We start from the raw sequence: 8,930 nt of genomic DNA on the forward strand, positions 1-8,930 counted from the left end.
TTTACGCTTATTTGCACGCCTGCGCGCAACGGCAGAAAATGGAAGCAAAGAAATCTTTGTTTCAGTTTTCATATTTAGAAATTAAAAAAAGGAAAATCAAGATTTGTTAAAGTAAAATACCAGCATTTCGGTGAAGCATTTATCAATAATTAGTATCTCGTGCATGTCAATTCAAACAGGAAAATGTTGAGTGTCTAACAAACAAATAGACGTGTGCGTGTGTGTCTGTGTGTGCAAACATTCTACACAAATTGGTGACAATAATTTAATATCGAAAGTCAATTGGAAACAGTAAATATACTGTAAAATAAAATAAAAAATATATAAAAGCAACGCAAACACCGTGAAAACAATGACCAGAGGCGTCATCAACAAACGGGCAGCACAACAGCGGTAATTGATCAAATTATCAGCTAGAAATTGTTATACATACATATGCACATAGTATCTCTGGATGTGTGTGTGTGTTTATTACTTTGAATTCAGACACTTAGTAGTTAAATCAATGAAGCCCACTGGCGTTGAATGAGAAAATTATTAAATTCATAGAATTCCCATGAATAGATATTCAGATATCGCCCGCATTGTTGTGGGAACTGTTGGTGGGTAGTGTTTTAGATTTTATGGTCGAGTAATTGCAAGGTCAGTAGAGTAACTGTTCGCTAATGTTATGCTCGTTAAAATGTAAATAATAATAAATAAAAAAATAACTTTTCCTAACGCACCGATAGGCAGGCAGGAGCAGTTCTCGGCCGCTTTGCCTGTTTGTTGGCTATTAGCGCCAGTAGCAGCAGCAATCAGCGAGGCAAAACGCATTAACGGGGCTTTAGCCTTCGCAGCAGCGATCAGCGTGTGTAGCATTTGGAAATAAATATTTGCTCAGGTCGTTAATTTCTTGAGTTTTCCTGAGTTGAAGTAGGCCAACGTTGGCGTTTAAGGCTACGTAGGAGAAAAAAAGCTATGGTGAGCATATTTGAGTTTTTTTGAGGAGGTCTGCTTTTTCACATTTTGTAATGAACTGCTGAAGTGTGAAGGAGCTTTGCCATGCAACTTTAATAGAGGGGATGTAATTAAGTGCACGAGAAATCGTTAAAAAAGTCGTACAATTCATGGGCAGGGAGCTGTGTGACGTATAGAAAAAAAATATCTATCTCTTGTAACATTTCTGTACAGCTTCCTTGGTCTTAAGGTGTTTAGAGGGACTCGGTCGTCTAGTACATGTGATTTTAAGAAATTTTTAGCATATTTAAACTAAAAATACTTTAAAAGCGTACCAAATATTTTTATTAAAAAAAAGAACTTTAGTTGTATAAAAAATTTCGCTGAATAAGGCGAAAAACAAAAAAACGAAAAACAAAACAAAATAAACAACAAAAACCAAAAAAAAACAAAACATAAAAAACGAACAACAAAAAAAAATAATAAATAAATTTAAAAATAAAAAATAAAAAAAAATAAAATAAGTTTAAAAAAATCGAGAAAAAACCCAAAACAAAAAAAAATACAAACAAAATAATACAAAAAAACGTACAAAAAAACATACGAAAAAATTAACAAAAACCAACAACATAATAACTTAATAAAAATAAAAAAAAACCAATAAAATGAAGTGAATAAAAATAAAATAATTTAAATACAAATGAAAAACCAATCAAATACAATAAATTAAGTAAAAATAAAAAATCAGTCAAATACAATGAGTGAAAATAAATAAAAATAAAATAAACTAAAGTTAATTACTGCCTTGGTTAACAAGGATCTTTAACAAGTGTTTAAATCTCTCTTACCTCCCGACAATTTGGAAGAAATCGAAGGTAGTATTCATTCCGAAAACGGGGAAGCCTTCACACTGCAAACCAAACGACTTCAGGCCCATTAGCCTAACCTCTTTTTGCTTAAAGGCTTTTGAAAAAGTCTTAGATGAGCAAATCAAAACCCAACTTGATACTAAGTTGATCTCTGAGGCACAACATGCCTACACTAAAGGGAAATCGACTGAAACGGCACTTCATTCACTGGTGCAAACAGTGGAAACTTCCCTTCACAATAAGGAGTACTCTCTTGTCGCATTTATGGACATAGAAGGTGCTTTCAATAATATTGAACCCAACGCTATTTTGTCTGAAATTGCCAAATTGGGTATTAATTACTCCATCCGAAAGATGATCGAACAAATGCTCCAAAATAGAATAATCACTTCAGAGCTGGGGTTAAGCCGCATGAGAATGTACGCCGTCAAAGGCACCCCTCAAGGCGGAGTACTTTCACCCCTTCTCTGGAATCTCGCTGTAAACAGTTTGCTTCGAAATCTCGAAAAAGCAGGCTGCAAGGTTGTAGCCTATGCAGATGATATTGCACTCTGCGTGTCAGGCAAACACCTGAATACCCTCACTGAGCTCATGCAACGCTCAATCAATATTCTGTCAAAATGGTGCACCGAATGCGGACTAAATGCGAATCCAGCAAAGACAGATCTTGTTCTCTTCAACAGGAAACAACAATCTCCTCCACTGCAAACAATAACTTTAAAAGGGGAATCATTACTCCTATCTGATTCAGCTAAATATCTAGGAGTTATTCTAGATAGGAAGTTGAGTTGGAAATTGAACATCGAAAACAGATGTAAAAAAGCTTTCATAGCTCTCTATACTTGTAAGAAAGCTATAGGCAAAACCTGGGGTTTTTCACCTCGGATCATTTATTGGATATACACCTCGATCATCAAACCGATACTCTTCTACGGTGTGGTTGTATGGTGGACAGCACTCGGAAAACGATGCAGAGTAGCCACAATTGATCGAGTCCAAAGAACAGCCTGCCTCCTGATAACAGGATGCTTAAGTACAACACCTACTAAGGCTCTAAATACGTTGCTTCACTTGCTCCCTATCGATCTGGCTGGCAAAGCGATTGCAGCGAAAGCAGCGACACGCATGAATGCTATATCAAAATGGAATAAGTATCTTGGCCATTCAGCCATACTGAACAGGAACACTGTTATCTCTCCCGACATAGACTATCATGTAAGTCTTCCATCACCACCCTTGCTATTCTCCTGTTCACTCCCAACTAGGGAAGAATGGAAGACAAATCTAACCGAAATCGATGGCCCGCTGATTATATATACAGATGGTTCAAAACAAGACGGCAAAGTGGGATTTGGAATCTTTTCCAAATCCCCTCACATCAATCTATCATTTAGATTACCCGACTACTGTAGCGTATTCCAAGCGGAAGTATGCGCTATCTGGTATGCTGCGAAAACTCTCTTAGAAAACAGAATATCACTAGAGGATATCCGCTTTTTCACCGACAGTCAAGCGGCCGTTCGAGCACTCAGCTCCTCTTATACCCACTCAGATGTGGTTCGATCCTGTCTCTTATCTCTTAACGAGATAAGTGTTCAGAATTCTGTCCAAGTTATCTGGATACCGGGTCACAGTGGATTCGAAGGTAACTGCAAAGCTGATGAGCTCGCAAGAGCTGGAGCTGCGCAATCAAATGTTAGTGACTTACCCACAATCCACATTCCGCTCTCAACATGTAAAATGCTCATCGATCGAGAATTTCACAGCATTGCTGATCGGAGGTGGCGAGTGGAAACTACTTGCGTTACGACCAGACAAATCTGGCCATCCTACAATCTGAAACAGACAAAAACCCTTATAAGTCTTTCGAAACACGAACTAAGGCATATAACATCTCTTATCACCGGCCACTGCCTTTTGGGCACTCACGCACGTCGGCTCGGGGTTCTTCAGAACGACCTGTGCAGATACTGCGAGGACGAAGATGAGGAAGTATCGAGCAGACATTTGCTGTGCAGTTGTCCGGGTCTAGCCAGAAGTCGACTCGCTCTTCTAGGCTCTCCAACAATTGACAATCTTTCAGTACTCTCGGACCTGAAAATCGAATCTCTCATCAAATTTTCGAAACGAATTAATATCTTTGATCAAAATCTACAATAAAAATCTCGGTTAGGTGGGGAAATCATTCAAAATAATGAGCTCTAGGGCAACACAACGGACCCAACTTGCGGTCTATGTGGTACTCCGATGCGGGGTCACCCTTAAACCAACCAACCAACCAACCAAAGTTAATTAAAATAAAATAAATTAAAATAAAATAAATTAAAATAAATAAAAGTAAAATAAATTATATTAAATTAAAAGAAAATAAAATAAATTAAATTAAAATAAAATAAAATAAATTAAATTAAAATAAAATAAAATAAATTAATGAAATAAAATTAAAAAACACACACAATACATAAAATCAAATGAAATAAAATGAAATAAATAAACAAAGATAATAATAATAATGTATGTATCTCCTTAAACGAATTTATCTCCAAAAACAAAAAAAGAAACAATTTGTTCACAATTTGTTTTTGGACGTTAAGTATAGAAAATAGAAATTTAAATTTCTTGCCGCTACTTTCCATAAAATATCGCCGAACCAAAAAAAACTTTAAAAAATTCAGAAGATAAAATAAAAAATAAAATAAAATAAATAAAGAAATAAGCGAGTAAATAAATAACGAAATAAAATAATAAAAACACAAATAAAATAATAAAAAAACCAAAAAAATAATAAAAAAAAGCCATTAAAATAATAAAAAAACCAATAAAATAATAAACAACCAAATAATTATTTATAATATTTTTATGGTTTTTTTTAATATTTTATTTCGTTATTTATTTACTCGCTTATTTCTTTTTTTATTTTATTTTAATTTACATAAAACGGAATAAAAAAAGAAAAACAATTTGGTCACGAAATAGTGAGTTTTTGAATAAAACACGAAAATACACTATATTTAATTTTTAACTTAAAAAACTAAGTTATTGAACTAAAAATTATTGGAAGTCTCGACCATATCACCTGGTGTACTAAATAGACTATTAAAATTTAAGATGATTTGGAAGCATAGTTTTTTTGCTATCGCCGTGTAGAAAAAAGTAGTTTCGAAATAAATGCCTTGAGTTTAAGTAACCGTTCGTTACCTGCTAAAAAGTGGTAAAACCTAAAACCCCCGGAACGTTATTATGAAATTTTAGAAGAAAGTTCTGTAGGCTGAAAGTAGGAATATTAAAAAAAAATCTAACCTTCGAGACGATTCGAGTGAAAAAACGGCAATACTCAGGTGTCTTGATTTGAAAGGCTCGTTTAACAAAAATAGAAGAACCTTAACAGAAGCCTTTTAATATTTAATCAATTCGAACAAAATCCCATTATTTGTATGCGCAAAAAATGTCATGTAACAAATTCTTAAGAATCCATATGAAGTTCGTTTTCATGACTTTAAATATTTGCATTCCCATGACGCATTCCATAGAGTGTACTTTGGAGAAAAGGAAAGAAAAAAATATTCGCTGACCCTAAAATAAACATTGCCTGACGTCCACGTATCACAAATATTTGATGAAAAAAAGAATATTTTATTGAATAATAAAATAATTTACTTATATAGATTCCAAAACTGGCAAGTAATCCTCAAAATAAATACCGTGAGACATATTTGCTGTTACAAACCAGTTCTCAGCTTATAGGTTTACTTTTTCCCACCTTTTCCAACCGTCACTGAATCATTCGCTTTTTCATTTGAGGTGCATAAAAGATTTACCTGCAATGAGGAGAAGATAAGAAATGATGAGTGCAAATCAACATATTTTTGAAGAAATAATACACAGTGACTCCAAAATGCAGTCAAAATGAGGTGATTAAATTTTTGAACACAATAATGAGATTATGACAAAGAAAAATATTATTTTGAATATTCACAATATACAGTCAGCGTCAAAATAAAGTGTACACCACCAAATGTTGACTTTTTTTATTCATTTAATTAAATTAATTTTTCATAAAGCCATAATTTACACTACAACAAAAGCCATATAACGCAAAGTTTCAAATTTTGTACAACATATATAAAATTTTGCCGAATTTTCATCAAAATTTCAAGCTTTTCAACAGAATTTCTGAAAAACTTTCGAGTATAAAGTTTTGTAGTCCATTGCATTTTGTTATTTTTTATTTGTTATGTGCAAAGTGCAAGTTTAAAGTGGTTCAAACATTACACTGATTTTCGACCATTTTATCTGCTGACGATGTTGGGTATTTCCCTTCATTTGACGAATGCTCCAAATTTTTTTAGAACTGCACATTCGAAAAACACAAAAAACATAAAAGGTCTTAAAGAACGAAGAAAAAAAAATTAAAAAAAAACAAAACAAAAAATCAAATCAATACAAGAAAAAAATAGCAAACCAATACAAGAAAAAAATTAAACAAAAATTAATAAGTATAAAAAGAAACATAAAACTAAGTAAATAAAAACTAAGTAAAAATAAAATAAAATAAATAAAAATAAAATAGATTTAAAAATAAAATAAAATAAATATTAAAATAAAATAAAATAAATTTAAAAATAAAATAAAATAAATTTAAAAATAAAATACGATAAATTAAATTAAAATAAATTGAAATCAACTGAAATAAATTAAATGAAATAAGTAAACAAAAAAATAATAATGATTTATCTCCTTAAACGACAACAAAAACAAAAAAAAGCTATTTGTTCACAAAATAGCGAGTTTTTGAATTTTAAATACAGTAGGTTCTGTTTTTATGCGGCTTTTTTTATGCGGTTTTGAAATAGTGCGGTTTTTTTTTTTTAAATTACAAAATGCATGTCGACCTATCGGGAATTGTACATATAAACAAGATTCTAACCCAGCTAAGCAAAAACTCATCACAGATTACATCAGAAATGCTAACCCTACAAGTATGGAACCGCCTGCATAACTATCTAGATCAGACGTGTACATTTCCTAAAGTGACGAAAGTGATTTTACGCCAAATCCTAAACGAACGCGCAACATGTGGGTATTGTCTGATTCTATTTCTGACTTAAATTTATTTTTCGATTCTGACGTTTCTTAAATAAAGATATAATTTTCAAAAATACAATATTTTGTTTATGCGATTTTATTTAATTATTTCAGATTCATGCGGTCTATGGAACGTATCTATAGTTTTAATATGGGACTAGTGCCCTTTTTTATGCGATTTTATTACATTATTTCAGATTTATGCGGTTTTAGCATTTGAAACGTATCTATAGTTTTACTATAGAACTAGTAGCTTTTTTATGCTGTTTTTTTATGCTGTTTCTTGCGGAACGTATCAACCGCATAAAAACAGAACCTACTGTATAGGAAAACGAAATTTTAATTTGCATCATTTTGACTGTGAGCTGCCTTTGTAATTGGTTTTTGTACTATGCAATATACAGTCAGCGTCAAAAAAAATGCACACCACATATTGGCACGTTTTGACTATTTTTTTTATTCATTTATAATTATTGTAGTAATATAGACCTTGAGATAACAGTAAATTACAATTTTGTAGGATATTCCACTTTGTCAATAACAGCTTAAAGCCACTTTGAAACCGATTCCACTTACTTCTTAGTACCATATAATCAGAAGAAATTTGTATACCATTTCTCTTTTAACGCTTTTTGAAAGCCAGATTAGTTACAAATTTCATGTTTTCGCGGAGATTTTTTGATTTCTGATTTTAGCTCTGCATTTGGTTTTCTCCAAACACAACTTTTGCGTCTGATCTGAAAAGATTAAGCTTGCCTTCGTGAGCAAAAATTATCGTGTTCCAGAAGTAATCATCCTTAGTTATTTCTTAGTTATGTGATTTCTGGTTATTTCTTAGTATTTTGATTTCAACCAACCAGTAAACTTTTTGGCTTACGATAAAATGCTTGTTGCGGGTCGTGTGGCCAAGGAAATCAGTTACTCTTAGAAGTTTGCCGCTAATTTCAGAATGGCACTTCCCTCAAGATATTTTCACCGGCATTTGTGGAGTGCTACAACATCTCATGTGAATTTTCACGTACTCTTCGCAATCTATCTATAATCATTGTCAATGAAAATCATGGCATGCGGAGGTGTTACCTTATTTTGCCACTTGCTTCGGATTTCAAATTGGGCACTGCATTATCCCGACTAACAGTAAATGAGTGTGTATCATATTTTGGCCTTGATCAAAAAGTTTCCGGAACAACCACCAGATGACACTCTAATTTTTTTAAAAAATTTTTTTTTTTTAATTTTGTTTTTTAATTTTTTTTTTTTTAATTTGTTAAGTTGCCACATTTGTGATTAACATTACGCACCGCAAATAAAGCATCAGAGAACTGGCAGAGGACTTGAATATTGCTTAGGGGTCACTTCAGAATATTGTAGTTAATGATTTGAGTTTGCGCCATGTTGCTGCAAAGTTGGTCCCAAATGACCTGCATTTTATGCAAAAAAGGTAATGCGTTAATAGCATGAAAAGCATCATTACTGGAGATGGGGCGTGGTAAGACATCAGCCGAGCGAGGGGAGAGCTCCGAAGGAACCAAGACCAAACAAAACACATTGTTTTCAGTCAAAAAAGAAAGCGTTGCTCACGGTTTTTACGGATTACAATGGTATTGTACACCACAAATTTAGGCATTATGAGACGTTTACGTGAAGCAATTGGTCAAAAAAGTGGGGAAACGACATATGAATTAACGCACTGACACACAGTGCCATCATTATCCGTAAATTTTTGACCAAGAATGAAACAAATCTCATCCAACAGCCATCGAATTCGCGTGCTTCGGCTTCCTAAAATTATTTTTTGTTTTATCGAGTCAAAAAAACCACTCTGGGGAACCACTTCGGTTTTAACAGTCGAAAGGAAGTAATAGAAAAATGTGAGACGGCTCTGATGGTTATACCGAAAATAGAGTTCCAGAACTGTTTCCAGAACTGGATCAAACACCGGCATGAGTGCGTTGAAGTTGATGAGGACTACTTTGAAGGCGATAATATCACCTTAGAGAAAAAAATAATTGTATTTGATGCAGGTGGAACATTTTA

This window comes from Anastrepha ludens, chromosome 2 (assembly GCF_028408465.1).
Source record: "Anastrepha ludens isolate Willacy chromosome 2, idAnaLude1.1, whole genome shotgun sequence".
In the NCBI taxonomy this organism is placed as follows: Eukaryota; Metazoa; Arthropoda; class Insecta; order Diptera; family Tephritidae; genus Anastrepha; species Anastrepha ludens.